Here is a 25,692-nt window from a genome sequence, read left to right on the forward strand (position 1 = left end):
TACTGCTCACCGATCATGACCTTACCGCCCGCCAAAAAATAAATACGACGTTTTATTAACCTAATTAAGAAAGAAAATCAACTTCACATTGCGAATTTACCTTCAACTAGACTGTTATACTCCGCACTACTAAGGAAGAAAATGTTATGAAGCAACTCATTTTATTGCAATATCAACATCGACATTTTTATTAACTACTAAACCAGGATTAAAAAAGACATTATCAAAGCAGATCAATTTCACTGCAGCACTAACATTTGCCATAAGGGGCTGGTGGGTGGGTCAAAAATTGCTCCTTGTTCCGTCGAGGGCTCACGTGCAACGAGAGGGTGCAGCTTCCAAGCACAGGAACAAGAGGATGCTTCTTCGGGTTGCTGCTCCTTTCATTCCTCTTCGGGAGGGCGTGTACCCTCCTCCGGTACGCCTACGGGGCGTGGCCAACGGTGTAGGTGTCTAGGACAACCCCTCTTGGGCGGGAAAAGGCGCGCCCCGGCTACGCCGCTTCGGGCATACCAGCCGAGACACGCCCCCCGCCCAAAATGGCTTCCCGGGGGGATCCGGGCCCCCAACCATACGTTCGGGGGGATCGAGTGGTCGCCCCTTTCCATATGGCCGGGATGCCTGTCACCCCCTCCCAACACAATCCCCAAGGATGGGAAGACGGACGCAGTTCTGAACTTTTGGAAGGCGGGAGGGAGTTACCCTCCCGGCCGTATTTATTAAAATATGAAACAAAATTAAAACATTAAAATAACAGTTTCATATCATGTACAATTTTCATTTATTACATTACGATGCAGACACGTTTATTGGCTAACCTTAACAAATCTCTAATACAAAGGTTTTCCTAGCCGAGTCTAAACATCCTGCAAATGCATACTTTCTAAAAATTGTACATCCTAGCATTACGGGCCAACGGCAAGGTCGCAACCGGTGACAGATCCCTACTACCAGAACTCCCCCCTCACGGTGTGAGGGGCGGGCGCACAGAGGACTGGACCTCTGTGCCAACTCCAATTTCCCTTGTCTTTGCGGGGGCCCCTATTTAACTCGACGCCATCTTAGTGGTCGTCCGAGGACTCGTGTGAGGTGTCTAGAAGGTAGCGTGGACCCCCCTCCCACCCCACACTGTTCATCACATCCGCCGTCGCGGATATCCTGGCCCTGGGAAATTCCTGTAGGAGGGGCATCTAGCCGCCTCCTCCCCTGGGAGGGGCCTATGACCGCCTTCCCTTAGGCGACCCCATACTTAGTGGGTGCCGCCTCCCCGTGTGAGGGGCCAATGGCCGCCTCCCCCCGGGCGCTCCCATCCATAATGGGTGGCGCCCCCCCTCTAGGGACCTTGAAATTACTGCTCACCGATCATGACCTTACCTCCACAGGCCGGATAGTTGACCGGCTATCCGCACCCCCCACAACTCCTACTAAAGGTCATGCTTTTACAAACCCTTTAACCATGCTAAGAAGTCTCCTATGAGTAAGACATTCCCTTCCCGGGACAAATGGACCCCATCTTCGAGATACATGTGCTCCCCCCGAATACATCCATGTGGAATACAGTGTAACTGCGCCGAGCGAAACAACCTACCAAGCTTGTTATCAACTTTCTTTACAGAATGGTTCAGTGCTGACACCGAGAGGCCCCCCCCGCCACGCTTTCCTGGGAATCATGTGGGACCATGCTATCGTGCACCCCGGGATCCTCCTCGCCAACCAGCTAACGGTAGACAGAACTTGCTCGAGTAGTACTCGCCGCCCGAGTGTCACCAAATCATTGCCTCCCAAGTGTACTATGATTACAGACAGCGGTGACCTTGTCCGCCCTAGCAGTCCCTCGACAAAACATTGAAATTGGTCAATACAGAGCCCGCCCCTTCCGTGGAAGGTCACCCTGTACCCGTATTCCCCAGCTGCGTGAATCATGTCACCTGCTTTGAATACGTCCCCGGCCCGCCTCACGTATGAGTGGCCCACGACCCACACCACTCTTTCCACAGCCGGTGATCTCTGACCGCTGGTCCCCAGGTGTCAGGTCGACTGCTCAGTCCGCCCCGCATAGCATGCTCGCGAAACTGTAAACAAACAGAAGACAAGAAGCGTGAGTGCATGACATTGGCTTCACAACATTGTCCTCACAACATGTGCAACCGCATATACCTTTTATAACAGTTCGAGGACCATCATCCCAATTGTTTCACCTCTTCAACACTCTGACCCCTGGCTGTAGCCTCTGTAGCAGCCCCTATCCTAAAGGAATGGGTCCCGAAATCGCACGGGTCCAAGCCTGCCGCTGCGATTGCCATTGTTAGCACCCGCTGAAACTGAAACCTTGTCAGTGGGGTGGCGTCAACGTGTTTCAGCAAGCTTCCCCCCCATGCTTCTGCCCTTTGCGCTAAATATTCCTCAACGCACTTCACCGGGCACCCGGGGGACCCTCGCATGCGCTGGACAACAATACTGTCTCCCATAGCACCCTGGTCAGTCTTGGACCTGGCTATTGTGACCACCATTGAATCACCCTTGATCAAAATGTGTTCCCGACACAGACCTCCCTCCACATCCTTCTTATTTTTTGCAACCAGCTCGCTCACCTGCATAGCCCCATGGAACGCTAATGCAAAAGCGACCCGGAACAGCACTGCCTCGGACTGGGAGGAACATGCCGCGGGGAGTACCGCCATCAGCAGGGACAACCTTTCTAACCCAATCGGGCGTCTTTCATCTACTCTGCGACCCTCCAGGCATTGCCAACCACGCAGGGCCTTCCTCACCAAAAAGGACGATGTGGGGTCCCTGATGCCATGCGCCTGCGCCATGAATGCAATGGCGGCCCGGTGCCTATTGGCCGTTGCCGCTGATCGGCCTGCCCTGTGTAGTGGTACTAAAAACTTTAGGACATACTCCTCCTGCCCCCATTTGTCCCCTCCCGCTGGACCCAAAAATGCACAATAGGAACGAAACGCTCCTTCGTATGCCTTCCATGTCCTGGGGTCTAGGCTTGCTCCCACGAGGTCCTGTAATCCGGGGCACCGAGTAACCAGAGTGCTTCGGGGAATGGTGCCGCCACTAGGTCCGCGGAAGGTAGATACCCCCTGAATGCCTGCATGTGGGAACGAGAGAGTGCATCAGCCGCATGGTTCAGCACACCCGGCACATGCCTCGTCCTAAATTGAACGTTCAGTCTCATGCAAAGTAGTACAATTTCCTTCAGTAATCTCAGTATCCACTTGCAGCGTGCTGCCTGATTATTTATGCATTCGACTACGGTCATGTTGTCGGACCAAAACACCACTGAGCGATCACGAAACTCCTCCGGCCATGCCTTCAGAGCCACCAAAATGGGGAACAACTCCAAAAACCCAATGTTACCTGTGAGCCCACTGGTGTGCCCCCACGTCGGCCATGTTTGCGCCGACCATCGATTACCGAAGATGGCGCCAAATCCCACGCTCCCTGCCGAGTCGGTCCATAAACCCAGCTCGTCCGAGGACGCTGGTGGCTTGCCCCACACCACTCGACCGTTGAAACCCGCCAAGAATGCCAACCATATGCGCATATCCTGGCGAACCTCTGCAGACAGTCTTGTGCGGTGGTGCCCTTCCTTGAGACCAACCATTGCTTGAGCAATAGAGCAGGAAAAGGGGCGGGCCATCGGTATCACTCTAAGGGCAAAGTTAAGCTGGCCCACTGCCTGCTGCAACTGATGGAGAGTAACCTTCTCTTTGCTAATACACAGTTCGAGAGAGGCCCTGAATTTCGCTACTTTGTCCCTTGGCAAACGGAAGCATCCCTCCACTGAATCGAGCTCAATTCCAAGAAACTCGAGTGAAGTAGATGGTCCCACCGTCTTGCCCGGTGCCAATGGCACACCGAACTGCTTCATGAGAATGCAAAATTGCCGTAACGCCTGCGCACATTCCGTGTCACCGGCTGCCCCCAAGAACAAAAAATCATCTAGGTAGTGCATAACCTGTGTATGGCCCGTAGCTTTGGTAAACGCCCATTGCAGAAAACAACTGAATTTCTCAAAATAAGAACAAGAAATGGAACAACCCATTGGCATACATCTATCCATGTAGTAGCGTCCTTGAAACACAAAACCTAACAGACGCTGATCCTGCAGGTGTACCGGGAGCAACCGGAACGCTGACTCGATATCTGACTTCGCCATCAGCGCCCCGGGCCCCAGGCGATTTAACATGGCAACGGCTTCATGGAAGGATGCGTACCATACCGAACAAACTCTTGGGTCAATTGCATCGTTCACTGAAAGACCCCTAGGAGCCGACAAGTTATGATTCAACCTAAACTCACCTGGGTCCTTCTTGGGGACTACTCCCAATGGTGAACAAATAAAATTAGTGACTGGCGGGTGCCTATATGGGCCGGCGACCCGGCCACGGGCAACTTCCTTTGCAATCTTTCCTTCTACCACCCCCGGGTTCTGCTGAACGGACAGTTGGTTCTTACACAGTGGTTCCCCCCGAAAATCCCCCGCCGGGATGTGGAAACCATACGAGAAGCCGTCCCGCAACACCCCAGCGGAGACATGATCAGGGTATTCGTTTAGCCAGGGGATCATTGCCATGATATCTACGGGGGTAGGTAGCGGTACCCCGTGGTCGATATTAGACCTGTTTGGCACTTCCTCTACCCCCGGTATCACCATTCTTGGCTCTACACGAACTCTCAGGGTGTGAAGAATGTCCGCACCCTGCACACTCATGACTGAACTTACATGTCCCTTGAGGCCTCGTGCACTTGCCTCTGTTAAAATTCCAGCAGACCCCTTTTCTACCCCCATTCCCACCATTCCTCGGTTGATGGTCACCAGCGGGGGCTGCTCGAAAGGGCGCCGCCGATTGATTGCGGGAGGGGGCCAACCCATTCCCGCCAGGCGAAGACGACTTCGTCGTGCCCGGCAGGAGCTGCTTCTGCCAAGAGATGGAGTCGAGACAGTCCCAAGTCAGAGATGAATCGTGCTCCTTGGCCTTACGGAACTTACTATCATAACCCCTCCATTCATCGCCCTCATATGTTTCATAGAAATCCATTATACGCGCCTGATAGCAGGCCAATTCAGTCAAAATTTCGGGCTTACGCTCCCCCATGACTGCAGTAAACATTGCAAAGGCCTTGGCCCAATTTGAGATCGTCTCATCAACCCTGAACCCCGCCATTTTTGCGCGCCACACACTCGGGTGTCACAAATCCTTCTGAGTAAGCATGGGCGAATTTTGCGGATCTCGCGTTCGCGAATTTTGCGGATTTGCGGATTCGCAATCCGCAAAATCCGCGAATTCCCGCGAATTTGCGGATTTTTTTTTTTTTGTGTTCGCCCGTGTTTCTGCCAGTTCGCGAGGGTTTTTACAATTTCGCAATTTGCGAACTTACCTGTCGGGTCGCAAGTTTTGCGAACTTGTTGTTTCTACGTGTCCAGCCTGTTTGGGACACTCTTCTTCATCACTGCCACTCTCTGTCACCACTGCCACTCTCTGACTACTCATGCCACCCTCTGGCCCACCCATGCCATCCTCTGTTTCATCACCACACCCTCTGGTTGTCCAGTGTACATTATTTTCGGCAAAGCAAAGCACACCTTCCCTGCCTCAAGTGACCTGAATTAATTTGGGGCTGATTAATGTGTCACAGAATATTTTTTTAGCTGGCACCTGCTTCCTTAGTGCGCCCTGATTAGTGATCTTTTGCACTTGCTAAGTGCTTTCATTGTTGCAAAATTAGTTACAACACCTGCCCTGCCCCAACTGACAATAATGAATTAGGGGCTGATTAATGGATTTTAACTTCCAGCCTGGCTCCTGCTTGTCTCCCTTAGCTGTAATTCAGGACCTTTGTGGCATATGTGTAACTATTCTGAGGTTCAGAGCAGGGTCACATAATAGTTTCAACTGGCAACTGAACTCTGGAGGGGCCCCTCAGGAAGCACTACAGGAAATGGCTACTAATGATGAGCCTGAACTTTTGAACCTGGTAAGTAGTTACTTTCAGTTTTGCTAAAATTAAAATCGTATTTCTGCAATTTTGCACTTATTCGCGGGGCGCGAACTCACGCGAACTCACGCGAACAGTGCGAGCAAAATCCGCTGCTCGCGGATTTGCGAATTTCCCGAAAATCCGCAAAATCCGCGAGCGGAACGGATTTTCCGCCCATGCTTACTTCTGAGCCTTAACATGCTCTATCTCGTGATGGTCAGTTAAGAGAGAAAACATATTCACATATTTATCAGCCCAAATCATTTCTTTCGTGGCCAGCGGAATATGTTGGACTACTTTTTCCCTTCTCGAGGGTAAAGACCCCTCCTTTGCCATTGGCAATGGCTGCTTACCCGACTCCATAGCTGATCCCGCTGTTTTTCCACCGCCAGCCGTCGGTCCTTCCGATGGAACCTGTGGGGTGACAAGAGGGAGATTCGCCTTCGCAGCATCTCGTGATTGCCGCAACTGCTTCATTAGCAACTTGGCCTCTTCGGCCGTATCTCCAGGTGCAGCAGCACCCCCTGGACTTTTGCCAAGCCATGCGGCCAACTGGGCGGCCAATTCCGGAGGCATATCCTCCTCGTTGGTGGGCGTAACTACAATCGGAATCGGTTGGCCCGCGTCCGGGCTCGGTACCGGGGCCTCAACTGGACTAACCGGGCTTGCCGGGGGTGACTCGGGAACTGGGACCTCCCCCCCTGTTGCCCTATTCCTGGCCCTTTTACCTCTCCCTGCGGGGACGATTCCCGGCAATGCTGGGCCTATGACTTTCTTCGGTCTGCCCGAATTGTTCATTGCCGCCATCTGCTTTTTCATGCTCGCCATATCCTTTATCAGCATGCGGAGCATCTGGTCAGTCCCTGCCTTCTTTCCGGCCTTCTTGCCAGGCATCGTTGTCGGATGTTCGATCCTTGGCGTTTAACGTGGTCCTGGATCCGAAGGTTCGGAGTCGCTGAAAGAGAAACACAAAAATTACAAGTTCTCAAAAATTGCTCCTTGTTCCGTCGAGGGCTCACGTGCAACGAGAGGGTGCAGCTTCCAAGCACAGGAACAAGAGGATGCTTCTTCGGGTTGCTGCTCCTTTTATTCCTCTTCGGGAGGGCGTGTACCCTCCTCCGGTACGCCTACGGGGCATGGCCAACGGTGTAGGTGTCTAGGACAACCCCTCTTGGGCGGGAAAAGGCGCGCCCCGGCTACGCCGCTTCGGGCATACCAGCCGAGACACGCCCCCCGCCCAAAATGGCTTCCTGGGGGGATCCGGGCCCCCAACCATACATTCGGGGGGACCGAGTGGTCGCCCCTTTCCATTCTTTCTTGTAGATGATGCACCTGTAATTTGGAGAAATAGACATGTAGCATAGTTTTACTTATGTGTTAGCTTAACATACTTATATTTATTTATTTACTTGTCAGCTTTCAGTTTTTGCCAAACTTACTTGTATATAGTTCATTGAAGTACTGTGGTCTTGCTTTGTAGGTTTGCAATCTGGTCGAGTGATACTGTCCTGCTGTATGTTGTTTTTAGGAGGCATTTTGATGTGTATTATTGTGTTTTTTAATACTGATTGTTAATTGGAAAAGGGTTGTTAACTGTTTTTAAGTTTCATTTTTATTTCAAACCTTTTTATTGAAATCTTTCAAGAAACAAGTAATACATAAAATTATACAAAAAGGAAAAGTCACATAGTAGTCCAAAAGTTGGGATTTGCCTGGCAGACTTACTTAACTTGAAAGTAATAGTTTCATTTTTGACAAGTTGACTGGAGAGTAGTTTGATTTTTCCCTCACTTTTTCTGATTAACCGAAATTTATGTTATCGTTATTTATTTAACGTGTGCCAATTTATTCTACCTATTTGTATATGTGTGTGTCCATTAATAGTAATTTTATATGTTCGATATTTTAGTTTTTGTGATTGTTGTTGTGTTTTTTATTTTTATTGTGTAGTTAATAATATTCATGATTTTTTTTTTCATGTTTACAATATTGTTATATTTAATATATTTTTCTCTGGACAACTTATATCATTGATATTTGTGTGTTCCATGTTTAAATATAGGATTGTGATATCTATGTTTTTGAATTTTTTTGCATGAAATTTGTGGTGCATGTCTTTAATGCTTTTCTTGCTATATAAGTGCAGCAGTAACTTAAGAGGAGCTGTATTTAAAAGCAATAGTCTTACTTTCATGTGGGTGAATGTTTGTCCCTCGATAATTCCCCTTACTCCTTACTTTACCCCTCCTTACCACTCCATAGACCCTCCTATTTAGGGGTCGATTACGATGTCGGTCAGAGCGGTTTCCGACTGCATTGTAATCAGTCCCTTAGTAGTAAGTGTTCCCTATTTTCCAGCCTCTAGTCCTGTCCCTCCAGCTTTTACTGCAAAAACCTTTGCTTACATGATCCCTACACATATAAAAATGAGTGGGAGAGTGGCGGAGGCAAAGACGTCCACACATAGGTTAGTGTATAGCATTCTAGTAAATGAATAGTAATAATATAGTATTATTCAATGTACTGCAGAGAAAAACATCTTTTTCTCTTTCTCCAAAGAGGAAGAAGGGAAAAGCACCAGAAGGACAATAGCTTCATCAAATTCCAACTAGAAGTTATGGCCACTTAGATAAGCTTGAATGCTAAGGAATTTCAAAGAAACTGATTTGATGGATTCAAAGGGTGCTGACTTTAATGCCCTAAACCCTCATGGTAGCTACTGAGAGGGATCTGAAGAATGCATTATCAGTCATTGTTTGAAAAATATTTTCAAGAGTCTAAAAGCTGAAACTTCTAACCCCTGAATATCTTTACTTCTAAAGGCCTTGATATCAGTCCGTTGAGCAGAGAAGAGACTGCCAGCCACCCAAAAAAATATATCTATGAGAAAATCAAAAGCCATTGTTGACTGAAAAGAGCAAGGCATTACTCCCTTTGCTATGCACCAATTTTCAAAAACTTTTCAATATCAAGAATACATCTTTAAAGTAGCAGGAGTTCTACATTGTTGAATCAGCAATTCTAACCTTTTGAACATCCTTGCTGTATAGATGTTTTCCTTTCACTTTTTTAAATGTACAACTGGAGACTTAGTAGTGATGATTCTGGAAGAAGAGGAACTCGAAGAGGGGATGGAACAGTTGGCATTATTCATGGGTAGGCGACTTGAAGGTTTAGAATCAAAACATAATAGGGTCTTCTTGGACAACAAGGGGCTACCAAAGAGAAAGGTAAGAATTTTAGAAAAAGCATATAATATTTTCCTGTGCCATGCAATGGAAAGAGCATCATGACCCCAAGCTTTCTTGGCAGGGGGAACCATGGAACTATAGGCAGACAGAATGCCACCTCTACCTGGACTCCCATCCATTCTCTGGCTATTTAATTTTCCTTTTTCTAAGAGTCTGAATAGATGCTCCCTCAGTTACAGCTTCCATGGAATGGAAAGAAAAAGGTTGTGACTGAGAAATTTTGACAATAAGGCAAAACCCATGATTCTGCGGAAATGTGTGCACTCTCTTCATGTTCTCAAGTCCAATGGAAAGAGAAAAGGAGCATATTAACAAATCATCGAGGTATGTAACAAGCTGCATTCCTTGATCATATCTGAGAAAGGCAAAATTAAGGGACTCTACAATGGTAATGATCATTCTAGATAATCAAACAAGGATATTTTTGGTAACCGTGATAAAAAGGAGAATGTAAACAAGCAACCAGCAGATCTAAGGATTGCCAAGAAGTCACCCAGACAAATTAAATCAAAAGAAGGATCTTGAAGGATTTGGGCTGAAGACAATGACTTAGTCTTTTGATATCCAAAATTCATCAGAAATCTTCAGACGTATTCTTGACCACAAACATTATGGAATAACATCTTTTTATTAACTGTGCTTCTGAAACTAGAACTAGAAATATTGGACCTTTTTGAAATATCTCATGAACCTCCTGAAGGATTGCTTGTTTACTCAAAGGATTTTTCTGAACTGGTGTCAGGATTAAATATTCATCTGACACAGTCTGGAACTGTATTCTGTATCCTTCTAGCACAATGCCAGTGACTACTTCCAAACGTTCCAAAAAACAATAGCAGGCCCACATATGGCCTTTCATAGTCATGATTGCTCTTGTGTCTAGGACTTGTCTGAGGAAGCCCACTTGTATATGTATGTATGTATAGGATATTTGTGCAAACCCAGTCAAAATGCAACAGAGCACTGTACAGGGTCAAAGTCAACAAGTGACAACAAAGGTAGCTCAGTTGGGAAAGTTAATGCATTGTGGTCTGTCTTGAACACTTTCCTAAACAGGAGCAGTGTTGGTGGTGGTCTTTATGAATATGATGTTGTTGTTCCAGATCCTGGGTGAAAAGATGGAAAAAGGCCTGAGCTTTGTTATTTATTTTTACACTTTTTAGTCTGCTTTCTGATGGTGTCCCGGCTTCAGGTGTGCCAAGAGCCAGCAGCGATGGTGAGCTTACCTGCAAGATAAGTGAAGTGCTGGGCTTAATACTTTTGTAAATTATTCAGCTGGTTTTGAAGATGGTGCTTGATGGTAAGGGGAGCCAATGGAGTCCCATCAGGATATGGGAGATGTGATCAGAATCCTTCAGACTCTATTTTTGGGGAAATCCTGCTCTCACTACTACTGAGGATGTGGCTTGGGAAATAAATAATTTAATTAGTTACTCATGCACAAGTTGTCACCTGGCATGTCTGATTGTTTATCTTTTTTGTTTTTTCCCCATGCAACCTTGTATCCAATGTTCTTAAAGATGACGCTGATTCTCATGTTCCAAACGCCTACCTATTCTACGTATCGTACTACCATGGGGTTCCTGCCAGTAATCTGCTGGGTTTATGTAATTGTGGCATGATAATATCACCATTCATACTGTTGTTCAATGCAACAAGGAAAAGATATTCATACCCTCATTTAGTCAAACTACATCTTAAGTTAAAGGTGGGTTGCGGAATATCAATCAAGTGTTATACTCTCTGTAAAACGCTTCTGTGACTATAGGAGTGAGGGAAATATTTTATAGCTATCTAGAAATATGAGTAATAATTGATATAACAAATTGGTTGAATGGAGTTATTTAACCATTATTAACTAATCAATTATCTATGTATTGTGTTGTTGTGTCACATGTCCCGTGCAGGCTCATTGCTGTTTTCCCTATGTTAGTATGAGTATGCAGGAGTCTTTGCTTTGCACATGTTAGTATACACACGTATTTTGCTTTGTGCCACTCTGTACTTTTACACAGAATTTACTGTTATTTTAGTATTCTTACTTTTTTCTGGGATTTAGTCTGAACACAGCTGACAAGGTCAAACAACAATGCCTCTAGTTATTCTGTTCTGGTTAGGCTCCAGCACATAGACAAAACACATGTACTCTTTATCAAATAGGTATGCACAGACAGGCAAATACAGAGATGAGACCATTACTATATCTGAGATGTAGAACCTTCATCTATGCATGCTAAGGTACGGGGTCTGCTGCAAACACACAGAGATCTTTTGATATATAATCACTTTGCTTCTGTAGAAGGGGAGAGGGGTTAGTTTGCCCTGTCTTATATAATGACAGCTTCTTTTATGATTAATAGATTACTTACTATGATGACCATATTTCTGTTAGGCATCTTCTTACTTATTGTGACACATATACTGCGTACTAAAGCACAATAGTTAAAAAAAAAGTAAACTTTTCTCATGTCTCTGTCAGATCTTATTATGGACAAATACGAGTGTGAGTGTGAAAGGGTGTGACCTGTCTCTGCGATTCCTGAGAGTGTTGTGTTCTGGGGTATCCAATTACTTGTTCCTCTGTGAGTGAGTAGGAGGGCAAGTGAGACACTATAGCTAGTCGGTTCAGGGCTCATAAGTTCCATGGTGGTAGGATAAATCAGTCCCTGCCTACTAAGGTTCTATGTTCCCTAACATAGTTCTGTGAGTTCTGTGATTTCACAGAATCCCTGTAACAGATGGTGAGGCATGGTTATAAGTAAATGCTAACAATAATAATAATTCATCACTTCCTTCAGTCCACTGCAAAGAGCTAGCACACATCGTGCCAAGTAAATGTCATCAATATCATCCTTGTTCCATTAGATGTTAATCAAAGTTATCACAGTCCTGAGTTTTAGTGATGCATTCGATGGACTGAAAGCCCAGGTACATATAATGCACCCTAAATTAGTCATGCTTGATAACACCATTACATGAGTGGTCATTGATTCTCTTGCAGATTCACTACAGATCATTACAAATTTAAACTTGCTAGCTTTTATAGCTGGTTCATGTAAAGAAGTTACTCTACTTAAAATAGAAACCTATTGCTTATTTGTTGTCCATAGAGCGTAAGTAGTCAAGATAAAAACTAAAGAAATAGAAAGACTTCACAAAAAATCGTACTGTGTTTAGAAAATGTAGAATATTAAATTCAAGTAAAATTCTACAAGCAACTTGTGACATTCTGCTGTTTGCATTGGATAATGTATTTAACTAACATGCTATGCTTGAGGGAAAGAAATGTACTTTATCTGTTTAAAGCCATTGGTGCACTTATCCAGGCCCAAATTACAACATAATAGCTCAGACATGACAGCCATGTTTTAGATCAAAGAGTAAATATCTTATAAAATCATTCCTGTTTATATTTTAACACTGTTTAACATTTCTAGTTTTAATAAAGGTTTTCCTGGAAAACAAAATTACAATTATAAACATGTGAGGTTAAATGAACATAGGGTAAGAAGGTTTGAATCAAGGATGAGACAAATTCATATTCAGAATGTGAACGCTCCGGCACAGAAATGAGTATTTTGGAGATCCCCGAGATGTCAGCTGCTGATCCTTGTTCCTGGTAGCTGTATTGAAAAAGGAATGTCTAGATCCAGCTGTTAGATAAATAAGATGTTGGTGCAATTTGGATAGTCAATCCGAATATTTCTTCTGGAATATAAAATCAGATAAATTAATGAAACATATACAGGAACTCTGACATCATCAGGAAATGGTTTTATGCATTTTAATATAATTTATAATACAAGATTAAAGAGTGAGTGATTGTGTACATTATGAGATGTAGAACTTAAAATCACAGGTTCTCAGACTTATCTGATGGATGGGAGAGAGTCTAATTGAGGCGTCCAGGAAGTCCCCTGATGTCCTACATGATGATTTTCTGAAGGATAAGAACAGAGACTGTTTTATGTCACAAGCTGGCAAGAAAGTGAAACATACATAGTGGAAAAAGTCATTGTAAGCCATACAAGAAATTGCAAGGTACAAGTTTGAACTAACCATATATATTTTTTAACTCTGTTTATTGATTAAAACAAAAAGCACAGCAATGCAGATCATCCGATAAAGCACATTCAGGTACAATGCATACATATTTTATTGCGCATACACCACCACCACTTTAACACATCAATCTGGTGTTTCTTTGAAAGCAATAAATAAGTAATGCAATCTAGATTCACCACAGTGTAATTCCACCATTGGAGATATACAAATGTCCCCCCTGTATGTATTCCATGAAAGCCCATTTACGGTCCCATTTCTGTGGGTATCCTCTGTGTTTAAAAACATCCTTCTCTGCAATCATGACTCTGTCCATATCGGAAACCCAATTCCTAATACATGCAATTTCCCCATACCCCATCTCTGTGCAATGTTTCTTTTTTGCAATGGCCCATCCCAGCAAAACCCATGATTTCTCAGTGTGGGTAAGGTCAGTAGCATCCCAAATATTCAACAGACAGAGCTTCTGGGTTACTGTCAAGCTTTTACCCCCCAGAATTATCTAAGTGTGTGGTAACAGCTTCCCAGTATATTTGGGTGACTGAACATTCCCAGATTGTATGAAAGAAAGTCCCCTCCTGGTGACAGTGTCTGAGGCAAGAAGGATCGGTCCTCCTTCCCATCCTGACCAACACCAATGTGGCTAGATAAGATCAGTGCAGGATTTTAAGTTGGACTAACCACAGTCTCATGGGAATGGCCTCCTATCTGGGTGAAGCCAGGGCATCTCGCCACTCATCCTCATCCAGCTCCCTCGATCTGCCTCCCAGTGCTGCTGCAAGCGCGTTAAGGGGTCAGGGCGGTTATTAATCCATGTTTTGTTTGTGAGGGAGATGGCCTTTGTAGTGGGTTTTGTCTTGCTGTATTTTAGAATGTCAATTCTGAAATGTTCTGGTGGTTGTGTGCTTGGAGTGTGCATCCTTGAGGATTCGATCAACTGTCCTCAGTTCTGATCAGGATCCTGAGGGTCGCAATGCTCCGCGCCATGGCTGAAGTTATATTGGAATAAAGAAGATATTTCCTAAACATTCTTCTTCAGTGTGGTCATTCCTGACCTACCACATTTGGCGACGTTTGGGAGAATAACTTCAGTCACTTCAAGAAGCCCACGCAGCAAAGGCCACTCGTCGCTGCTTCGGAGTGCTTCTTGACTACAGGCAGAACGAGAATTCTTCCTGTGGATGTGGCACATCATTCTTCACCTTACTGAAGAGGTCCGGTGGATCCATTTTAATTTTTGGCGATCCAGGCTCGGTGGCTCCTGTCTGTCGTTGGCAGCTCGAGCGCTTGCTCGTTCTGAGGCCAACGTTCATGAGCAGCTTGTGCGCTTGCTTGCGCTGAAGTCTACGTCATAGACTGCCTTCATTGGAGCTCTTCAGTATTGAGGCATCGTCAGACGTCCCGTATTACGTCTTGATGCTACGTTTATACGCTAAGCGGCCATCTTTGTTGGGGGAAAAAGCCTTTGTTGCCTATGACAATGAAGATCAGCTGTGCATTTGTTATGGAGGCACCGTTGTTCGATTATTTGTAGCAGCTGTTTGCGCATCTCGGTAATGCGCACATATAACGATTGAACTTTGGTACAAGTCTACTCATTTTGCGCATTTCGGTGATGTTATGTTAATGTTATGTTATGTTAAATTAGTCTTTTATAGCGCACGGCTACTCCAATAGAGTGTCCCGGCGCTTTTATTGACAGCCAGAAACAGACAAACACAATACAGTGAAATAAAAACAGAGCAGTAGGAATAAAACAGACCCAGCAATAGAAAAAGAGCGCACTAAATGCAAAGAGCCATGTTTTGAGGCCCTTCCTAAAAGTCAGTAAATTAGATGTGCTGCGTAATGCCAAGGGCAAAGTATTCCAAAGCTGTGGTGCCCGCAACCTAAAAGAGCGACCTCCAATGCGGGTCTTTTTTACTCTAGGAACCACAGCAAGGAACAATGATTCAGATCTCAGAGATCGGGCCCGATGGTAAAAGGCAAGCCTCCTTGGGAGATATTTAGCTCCCGAGGCATAAAGAGCCTTGTGAGCCAAGGTCAAGGCCTTAAACACTATCCGCTTCCAGATAGGCAGCCAGTGGAGTGACTGCAAAAGGCCAGAGACTCTGGCTCGCCTGTGAAGGCCAAAAATGGCCCGCGCGGCCATGTTCTGGACCACCTGCAGACGTTGCAGGAGATACTCCGGGAGGCCAAGGTATAATACGTTGGAATAGTCAAATCTTGAACCAATTAAGGCCTGCACCGTAGTCTTCCTATGATCTTCTGAGAGCAGAGGGAGAAACTTCCGGAGCATCCTGAGGAGGCCAAAACAAGTTCCCGTGAGAGCAAGGATCTGAGATCTTAGCGTCAGCCCACTATCAATCTTAATTCCCAAATTCTTTGCTAGCTGGGATGAGCGCGCTGGAGGAAACATATTGGCGGGCCACCATTCATGCCAGTCTGGGTCAAATGGGCAGCCGAAGAAGAGTACCTCAGATTTATCTGAGTTGCACTTGAGGCTGTTAAGCTAGAACTATTTGAAAACAGTCCCAAGGCACTCACGGATACTCTCTCCATCAAAATCTTCTCCTTTCCCGCACGTGAAGAGGAGCTGGGTGTCGTCGGCATAAGATACGATCTGGGCCCCAAAAGACTCCACCAATGCCGCCAGAGGGGCCATGAAGATGTTAAAAAGAGTCGGGCTCAACACGGAACCCTGTGGGACTCTGACTCCCAAAGGCGGTATCATGGCATAGCTAGGTGATGGCCAGACCGTTTGTCGACGGCCATCCAAAAACGATCTGAACCAGCTGAGCACCGTCCCCCTCAGACCGAACTCATGAAGTCTGGCGAGGAGACCCTCATGGGGGACGGTGTCAAAGGCCGCCGACAGATCAAGCATGACAAGCATAGCTTTGCCTCCCAAATCCAGCGCCTCTTTGATGGCTTCGGACACCTCCAAAAGCTCCATCTCGGTGCTTAAATTGGGGCGGAAACCGGATTGAGAGGAGTGTAGCAGATTGTGGGATTCCAAAAAATTGGAAAGCACGATATGCACATGCTTCTCCAAGATCTTAATCAGTGCAGGGAGGAGAGAGATGGGCCTATAGTTGGCCAGAGCCTCAGGGCCGAGGCCAGGCTTCTTGAGGAGGGGAATGACCATTGCCTGCTTCCAAGCCTGCGGGACCACCCCCCGACTCAAGGAGAGATTCAGAAGCGGGTTTGCCAACGGATTAACGACTGCCGCCATTTTCGCCAGAAATTTGGCCGGGCATGGGTCAAGAGGCGACCCGGATTTAAGATTGGACATAAGTGCCAATGACGAGGAGACTGAAAATGATGGAAAGTCTGCCAAGACTGGACCCGAAGGGGCCGATGGAGCTGGCCCATCCTCGAGGCCGGGAGAAACTTCGGCCACCCTCAAGAGAAAAGAGTCCTGGATCAACTTTATCTTGGTAGTAAAAAAGTTGGCAAGGGCAGAAACCCATGACTCGGAAGGGGCGGCCTGAGTCGAATTAGATCGTGGGGCCGTAAATTCCCTGACAATCGTGAAAATCTCCTTACAAGAATTAGATGCAGCCTCAATCCTCCTAGCAAAATAGCCTTTTTTCTCCAGGAGGATATCCCGGTGGTAAGCTTTAACCGTTGTCCTATAGGCAAGCCTGGCAGCGGAATCGTACTGTGAACGCCAAGCCCTTTCAGCCACCTTGCACTGCCTTCGAGAGATCGACAGCGCTTCAGTGAACCAAGGGGCAGAAACCCGTTTAGATGTTGATCTGGGGGCCATCACAGGGGCTAGATCATTCAGCCTATCCGTCAGCCACGTCTGCAGAGACTCTAAATCCCTATCCAGATCACCCGTAAAAGGGCAGGGATGGTCCAGAGATGCCTGAGCCAGCATCTCTGGAGTCACCCGGTGATAAGCCCTAGGTGCTAGTCCCTGCTGCCTGAGAGCAGTGCTCGATGGTTTCTTTGTGCCCGGCACATAAAAATTGGCCAGCCGATGATCTGACCAGAGCACCGGCAAAAGTGCCATCACCTCTATGGGGGACGTGGAAAAGACCTGATCCAAGGTATGGCCTTTATCATGTGTTGGTCCAGAGAGGTAGGGGACAAGGCCTAGGGGGGCCGTGATGTCAATCAATTTGATCGTGTCAGGGTCCGATCCTTCATCCATATGGAAATTAAAATCCCTGGCCAATACACAGTGCTCCGCTCTCAGGACCAACGCCGACATTGCCGACTGGAGCTCATCAAAGAAGGATCCGGCCGGACCAGGGGGCCTATAGACTAAGAACCCTTTAAAGGATTGTTGAGGCGCCAATGTTATAGAGAAGGCAAGGGATTCAGACCCTGTGATGGCATCCATCGGAATAATAGAGCAAGCAACGGATTTATTCCCCACGAGTGCCACACCCCCACCCCTCCCTTCCGATCTATCTTGCCTAAAGATGTTATATTCTGGGGGGATTGCTGTGGCGATGTCGGGATTAGACGATTCTCCTAACCATGTCTCTGTCAGCATCAGGCATAACAGCTTTTTAATGGCAAGGAGATCAAAGATCTTCTGAGCATGTCTGCGAACTGATCTGGTGTTTAGGAGGAGGCAGAGATGCTTCACACTGTCCACCTCCCTGATCGATATAGTGGCCGGGGCACTGCCTGGAAACCAACCACAACCCGGACATTTCCTCTTACCTCTATATAGACCGGGGAAAACTTTATAACAGGAGCAGGAAGCCTTTTGCAGAGACCGGAGCTCCAGTGACGTATAGCATACCATGATGGCGACAGGAGAAAGTATTCCCGTCGAACCAACCCCGCCCGCCGCTCCGATCGCCTCTGGGACGCTGACAGGCACAGACGGGCAGGACTCTGGTACGACTCCGGCGCAGGTCCGGCGCATCCGCAGTACGCGTCCGCAGTACGCATCCGCTGCGCGGAGCCATGACCGTTCTTTTTAAAGCGCTGCTAGAGCGCGTCACCCGCCTGGCCCACACCCTATATGGCCGCCACTAACTGGAATCCCAGCCCTCGGCGTCGATACTCGGCCGAGGGTGGTCGGAGGCAGGGAAGGGGGGAAGGCACACAGAGTGCTTAGGAGTGCTGACAAAGTCTTTAAAGTGTTTGAATCTCTAGCGCGTATTATTCAGGCGCTACCCGTCACACACTGTTAAAAAACAAAGTAAAAGCTAAAATCTCTGGCGCTTATTAATCAAGCACAACATATCACACGAAGTGCAAATGCAGAGTAAATACTAAAATAGACAAAGTGACAGAGAGAGACCTCCCGGCTTCCACCTCAGGAGGGAAAAAAGGCTTCTGATGGATGCGCACACCTTTTAATGGTTTTCTGCCCTATTCTCAACAATGTCCACAACACTATGGAAGCATTAGTTTGCACATTGCGGTGATGCGCACACCTTATGTTTGAATATTTGAGGAATTCAGCTCTTTTTGTTCTCTGGCATATCACGGTGATACGCACACCTTGCAAGTAATTTTCGTTTTAATTTTCAGTGCTTTTCTATCTTTTTTTCTGGAGGGTAATTCAGTTATTTATTTTAGCAAAGATGGCAACAGCTCAGCAAATTAACCAGCTCACTCAACCTCCACCATTTTTAGCGAAACCTGAGAAACCGGGTCTACCCTGGTTAGAGTGGTTTGGTCTGTTTGAAAACCAAATTGTTGCTATTGAGGCTACAGAATATTCTCCTCAAAGAAAATTTGCACTCCTTTTTAGTAGTTTAGGCTTGGCAGCACAATGCATTTTCTAGAGCTTACCCCCTATTCCTCCTCCAAATAGTCAGTCAGGTGACAGACATTGGAATGTTTATTTAGAAGCTATTGAGAGACTTAAAAAACTATTTTTCGGAGTCTCCTAATTTTATGTTGGAAAGACATAAATTCGATAAACGAAAACAGGGGGAAAAAGAAAAAGTTGATGCATATATTTCTGCTCTAAAGTTTTGGCCACAACATGCGAATTTGGAGGTTTATCTGATGACATCATTAGGGATCAATCTGTATTCGATTATCCTTCACACAAAATCCTGGAAAGAATTTTAAGTCGTAAAAATCCCCCTCTATCGGAGGTGATTGACTTAGCTTTAAGTATTGAGAGATCTGTAACTTATACTAAAGCTTTGCAAGCAAGTTCTACAAGCAAATTTAATCTGATTTATGATTAGGAGAATACTCCGGGAGAAAGTGTACTTACTGTGGGGGGGGGGGATAATTTTTGAAAAACAATTCCTGTACAGAAGAAAGGTCCAACGTTTTGTTATAGGTGTGGTTCTTTCCCGGCTGTCCCGCTTTGAGTAAGCAATGTTCTAATTGCAAAAGGATTGGCCATTTTCAGAAACTTTGTGAAGGGCAGAAGAGATCAGTGCAGGTGAACAGTATAAACACTGAGGGGGAGTTATGTGCTGAGTCTTTTGACAATTTACTTTTGACTTTAGAATATGAGGATGAGCCTTTGGAAATCAAATGTCCGTTTGTGATGCTTTAAGTGATGGAATTCAGACAAAAGTAATGGCTGACTCTGGGTCACCGAAAACTATTCTTCGTGATTCCTATTTTTTTGAGAAATGGGGTAAGAAGATTCCTTTATTCAGATGTGAACCCTAAAGCATTCGGTGAAAAGGACATCAATATGTTAGTTTTTTTAAAATCTAAAGTTGAGGTGTTGGGCCGCAATATTGTTACAAAAGTGTATGTGGTAATAAAGGGGTAGAACATAGTGGGCTGGAAGGATCTAGAAAATATTCAGTATTTAGTACCCGGTGATGATAATCCCATTAAGGTAAAAGACGTTTCTGTACATAGTGTGGACAAACTGAAGGGGATTTTAAACCCTTACTGGATGAATTTAAGGAGGTGTTTAAAGATCAAGTGGGTTTTATTAAAAAATGTTAACATAAAATTAGGTTAATTCCTAAAGCACAGCCAGTGATACACAAGGTCAGGCCTGTGCCTTTAATCGCAAGGGAGGAATTAAAGGCTATGCTAGATGATTTATGTGCTTAAAAAATCATTCACCCCCCAGAGACTTCACAATGGGTGGCTCGGATAGTTGTGGCCCGCAAAAAGTCTGGGGAAATAAGGCTCAGTGCGGACTTGAGGGGTCTGAATAAAAACATCCTGATCTATTGCCATCCCCTTCCTAAAAAACGCAAGCTTCTGGCAAATTTGGGGGGGGGCTAAGTGGTTTTCCCTTATCAACTTGAAGTCCACCTACCACCAAATCCCTCTGGAAGTGGAGTCTCAAGAATTAACGTTGTTTGTTACACCTTTTGGCACATATAAATTCCTGAGACTTCCTATGGGCTAGCATCTGCGGCTAGCATTTTTCAGAGAATAATGGATACAATGTTTAAAGGCATGGTGGCTGTGCACACCTATTTAGATATGCTCATTTTTTCAGAAAATGTTAATGATCATTTTGATTTGTTGAGGAAGGTGTTATCTACTCATGGAGATCATGGTATGACTGTCAGAGCAGATAAGTGCAAATTTGGAACAAAAGAATAGGATTATCTAGGTCGTACAATTTTCTGATAAGGGTAACAAACCTAACTTTTCTGTCATCAGGGCTCTTAAGGAAGCTAAACCACCTGATGATAAGGATGCTCTGCATTCCTTTTTAGGGCTTGCAGAGTATTATGCTAAATTTGTGGGTACCTACACTCAAGTTGTGGATCCTCTATGTTCTTTGCTCAAGAAGGGTCAGAAATGTATATGGTCTCAAGAATTGAATGGTGTGTTTGAAAAGGTAAAATAATTGATTATTTCAGCACAAGCTCTGCATGCTTTCCGTGATGATTGTGCTTCCATAATCACTGCTGATGCAAGTATGAATTTTGTAGGGGTAATTGGCCTGAAACAAGAAACCTGTCTTGAGATTTAGGGAATTTTGCATTGGTTGGTGAAAAGCTCTCAGTTAAGGATGGTTTTGTTCTGAGAGGAGATACATGTGTACCTCCCTTTAGCATGAGAAAAGCTATTATCAGAATCGGACATGAGGGTCATTTGGGTGTAACCAAAACTTGCATGACGATTAAACAGGATTACTGGTGACCAGCATTAGAAGCTCAGGTTAGGAGTCTAGTGGATGGTTGTGAGGTGTGTTTACTTTCGGACAAACACTGGAAACTCTCTAAGTTGCTTTGCATCCCACAGAGTTTCCTTAGAAGCCTTGGGATAAGGTTGGCCTGGATTTTTCAGGTCCTTATATCTTTTTAGCTGAGGAGTTTAGGGATTTGATTCTGGCAGTTGATTATCATTTAAAGTGGATGTATTATAAATTTGTGGATTCACCTAATACTGATAATACTATTGTATTTTTGAAGAAACTGTTTTCGTTAGAAGGAGCACCTAAATCCTTAGTTACAGATAACAAAACCCACTTTGTATCTGGTAAAATGTGTTCATTTTTGGAATCTCATGACGTTAAGCATTTGAAAGTGGCGAGGTATTCTCCTTCTTCAAATGGTCTAGTTGAACGAGCCAACAAAGTTCTTAATGAAGGCATTCAAACAGATATTGCAGCTGGTCTTGATGTTGGAACATTATTGGAAGAAAAGGTGTGGAATTACAATACCTCTCCACATTGCACTATTGGAGTTACTCCTTTCGAGTTGCTTAGGGGTAACAAAGTGAATTCTGTTTTTTTACCGTCATAGTTGGACAAAAAGTTGTCTATGGGTACTGATTCAGTTGGTTTGTCTAGAGTAGTCAAAGAAAAACAGTCAGAGATGAAGAAAAGATTTGACAAAAAAGGTACACTTAATGATTTGGAAATTTATGAAGGTGACTGGGTGTTATTTAAAAAACCTTTTACGGTTAGAAAAGGCGAGTCTCTATTTTCTGATCCTGTTCTGGTTTGCAAGGTTAGCAAAGGTGCCGTATTTCTGGAAGGCAAGGGTTGGTTGAACAAAAAGCAGGTGGTTAGGTTGAGGAAGGATCAGGCAGAATTAATTAGAGAGAAGATGGCAAGTAGGAGTTCACAAGGTTTAGAGTGGACTTATTGGTTACAAGATCATGATTTGTCTGTCCCCAAGGGGGTGAATCTGAGTTTTTCTAATGGAGATCCTGTTGGTGGAGAGCTCAATGATTATCTGGATTGAACTGTTCGGGGATGTTGCAGTAAAAAACTTCCTGCTAGGTTTAAGGATTAAATTACATACCGATTGTCATTAGCAGTAATTTGCTTTCTTCTAGGTTTAAGGATTTTATTACATTCTGATTGTCATTTTTGTTTGTATTAAGGGGGAGGTGATGTAGTGGGTTTTGTATTGTTGTATTTTAGAATGTCAATTCTGAAATGTTCTGGTGGCTGCATGCTTGGAATGTGCGTCCTTGAGGATTCGATCAACTGTCCTCAGTTCTGATCGGGATCCTGAGAGTCGCACTGCTCCGTGCCGTGGCTGAAGTTATATTGGAATAAAGAAGATATTTCCTAAAGATTCTTCTTCAGTGAGGTCATTCCTGACTTACATTATCAACAACAAAAGAGTAACAACCAAGGTGCAATACAACTCCGAGTAAGAGGATTCTTACTTATAGCCCATATATAATTCCTTATAGCCCATAGATTTACTAAAAAGTGCTTGTGAGAGGAACTCCGACAAAAGGAGAACCCTCATCTCCCAACGAAGTTGGTGATTGGATTCATCATCGGGTTCGATTTTGTCAAAAAAGGCATAGTGAATGTGCCAAAAAGAAAAGTGCCAGTGAGGTTAAAAGAATAGCCAACAGTTCCCTATACCAATTTTAATATAGGGATAGTTGACCATCAATAAAAAAAAGTGCTAACGGACACCTAATGGCTAAGCAAATTTGAACCAGTGTGTCCTTATTTCGCGGTCATGGCCAACATGTTTCTGCTATTATGAGCTAAATCAGCTCAGCATTCATCAGGACCAATTTAAATCCCCCGGAGGACCACGCTCGCTAAGGCGTGTCCAATCAGCAAGGACTTGTGTTACTTAAATACAAACTCACAGACTTCCCGTGTCGACTCTCCTTGTTTTGCCAAGGGTCTTTTGATCTGGAAAACAAAAGGGTTAATCCACATGACTATCATTGTAATAAACATTTGAAAATCGACAATGGCTCCACTCCAAATTTATACAATTATAAAATTTACCAAATGTTCGTTAAGTCAAAGTGTAGGAGAAGCACCCCTTATTAGCCAGTCTACTTGATTTTAAAATGTCCCATTGCTTAGCTTTTTCAGGATGAACTCAACGGTCCATGGTCACCGGACCATGATTCATGGGTTATTCTGATGTCTCATTTAAGGAAAAATCTGTACAAAATACCACAAATTGTCGTAAATGCATCCAATCAGACTGTATTAACATTCCTGACTTACCACAGCCTTCCTGCCCATAAGGTAGAGTATTATCCTATCTTCTAGTGGAGATGCCTCGAAAGGTGGGTCACCCTCTGGTATTGCTGCTTTGGGTGCATGACTGATCTCTAGATATCTAAATGTTTCAGACTTTGCAAGGTCGTATTCTTTCTGCAGGGTGGCAAAAGTGGTCAATCCCTTAGAGTTCCACATGTTTCTCACTCATGAGATACCTATGAGACCCCACTTGTCGAACCCGAGGCAGGTACTTAAGTGTCCCAATTGTTTGGGCTCCCAGAGAGGAGTTGTGTGCTTGATTTTATTGTGCCAGTCCAATTTTTTGTTAACCTTATGCCAGGTTTCAATCATGCATGCTGTCAGTCTGGCTCAATTTATTGGGATTTGTGTAGAATGCCCTATTAAATCTGCCCTGTCCCATGAGCCACCATTCGGTGCAGAAACTCTCTGCCATGGGCCCATTGAATAATCGCCACAAATTAAGATGCTTGATAATATAATCGGAGGTCGGGTAGCGCAATTACCCTGCCATATCATCCCGCAGACAGCTTGTGCATCGCTATTCGTGGAGCGCGTCCATCCCACAACAGGGTGCGCACTGTGCTGTCCATACTGGAGAAATAGGAGTCGGGACCCTATTAGGGGTGTTTCGCAACACATACAGGAAGCGAGGCAGTGCAAACATTTTTAAAAGGGCGGCGCGCCCCAGAAGAGTAACAGGAAGGGAGCGCCAGTGTTTAACATCAGCACGGAAGCATGCCAAGGGGCCCTGCAGATTTATGTCATAAAACAGGATGAATCGTAATGGAAATGCCAAAGAAACAAAAGCCCTCTAGTGCTACTGGGATCTGATAATCCCGTGGTATGTGTGGTGACGGGCCATATAGTGGATATAGGTGTGATTTGGACAAGTTTTTTATGTAGCCCGAGTGGTTACCAAATATGCGGAAGATGTGGAGGATACGATGTAGGGTGGATGTCGGAGAAGCCATTCATAACAGTATATCGTCCACATATAATGAGATTCTATCCTCATTGCTATTGGTCCATTTGAGTCCACGAATCAGAGGTTCACCCAAGGGCTCAAGCACTAAAGCGAATATTAAGGGCCCAGTTGAAACTTTCTGGAGGTGTGTTGGTTCACCACCACTTGAGCGGTAGGGCTGGCATACAACACCTTGATGCAATTTATGAAATTGGGCCCAAATCCCATCCTTTCGAGGACGGCAAACAGCTAATTCCATTCAATGGTATCAAAGGCCATTTGGGAATCCAGGGACAGCAGGGCCACATCTTCTCTGAACTTATGTTGTCTGCCCAACACTCTGTGTAGGCGACGTAAGTTCAGGGCAGTATTTCGGCCTGACATAAAGCCTGATTGGTCCGGATGGATCATCCTGGCGAGTTAGGGGACAAGTCTATTGGTAAGTAATTTTGCAAGTATCTTAGCCTCCACAGTAAGTAAAGAAATAGGTCTGTATGCCTTGCAGTCAGTAGGCGTTTACCTGGTTTGTGGATAACCACTATCGTTTCTAATCGGATCTCCTCCGGCAGAGCCCCTTTCTCGTAACTCTCCAAATACATTTAGCAAAGATGGGGAAATGCTTTGGAAGCCATTGATTTAAAAGACCGAATTGGGAGTCCATTGGGTCCCATAGCCTTGCCCAAGCGGATGGCCCGAATAGCCAATTGGATTTCTTCATCAGTGGGATCTCCTTCAAGAGAGTCCCTGTCTTCCTCCGACAAAGAAGGGAAGCTGATGGTCGAGAGAAAATCCCAAGCCTCAGGCGATGAAACTGTCGTAGTTGACGTATAAACCAAGTTGAAGTGAGTAGCAAATGTTTCTGCTATATGTTGGGGATTGGTGATTTCTTCCCTCTTGGGCCAATGTATTTGATGTACCCATCTCAACATTTGTTCTCATTTTTTCAAACCAGGCCAGTAGCTTACCCGTCCTCTCCCCATGCTCATAGATCTTATGGCAAATAGATTTTTGTTTCGCCTTTGCCACTACAGTTAGGAGCT

The sequence above is a fragment of the Lissotriton vulgaris genome, chromosome 4_1 (assembly GCF_964263255.1).
Source record: "Lissotriton vulgaris chromosome 4_1, aLisVul1.2, whole genome shotgun sequence".
NCBI classification, from domain to species: Eukaryota; Metazoa; Chordata; class Amphibia; order Caudata; family Salamandridae; genus Lissotriton; species Lissotriton vulgaris.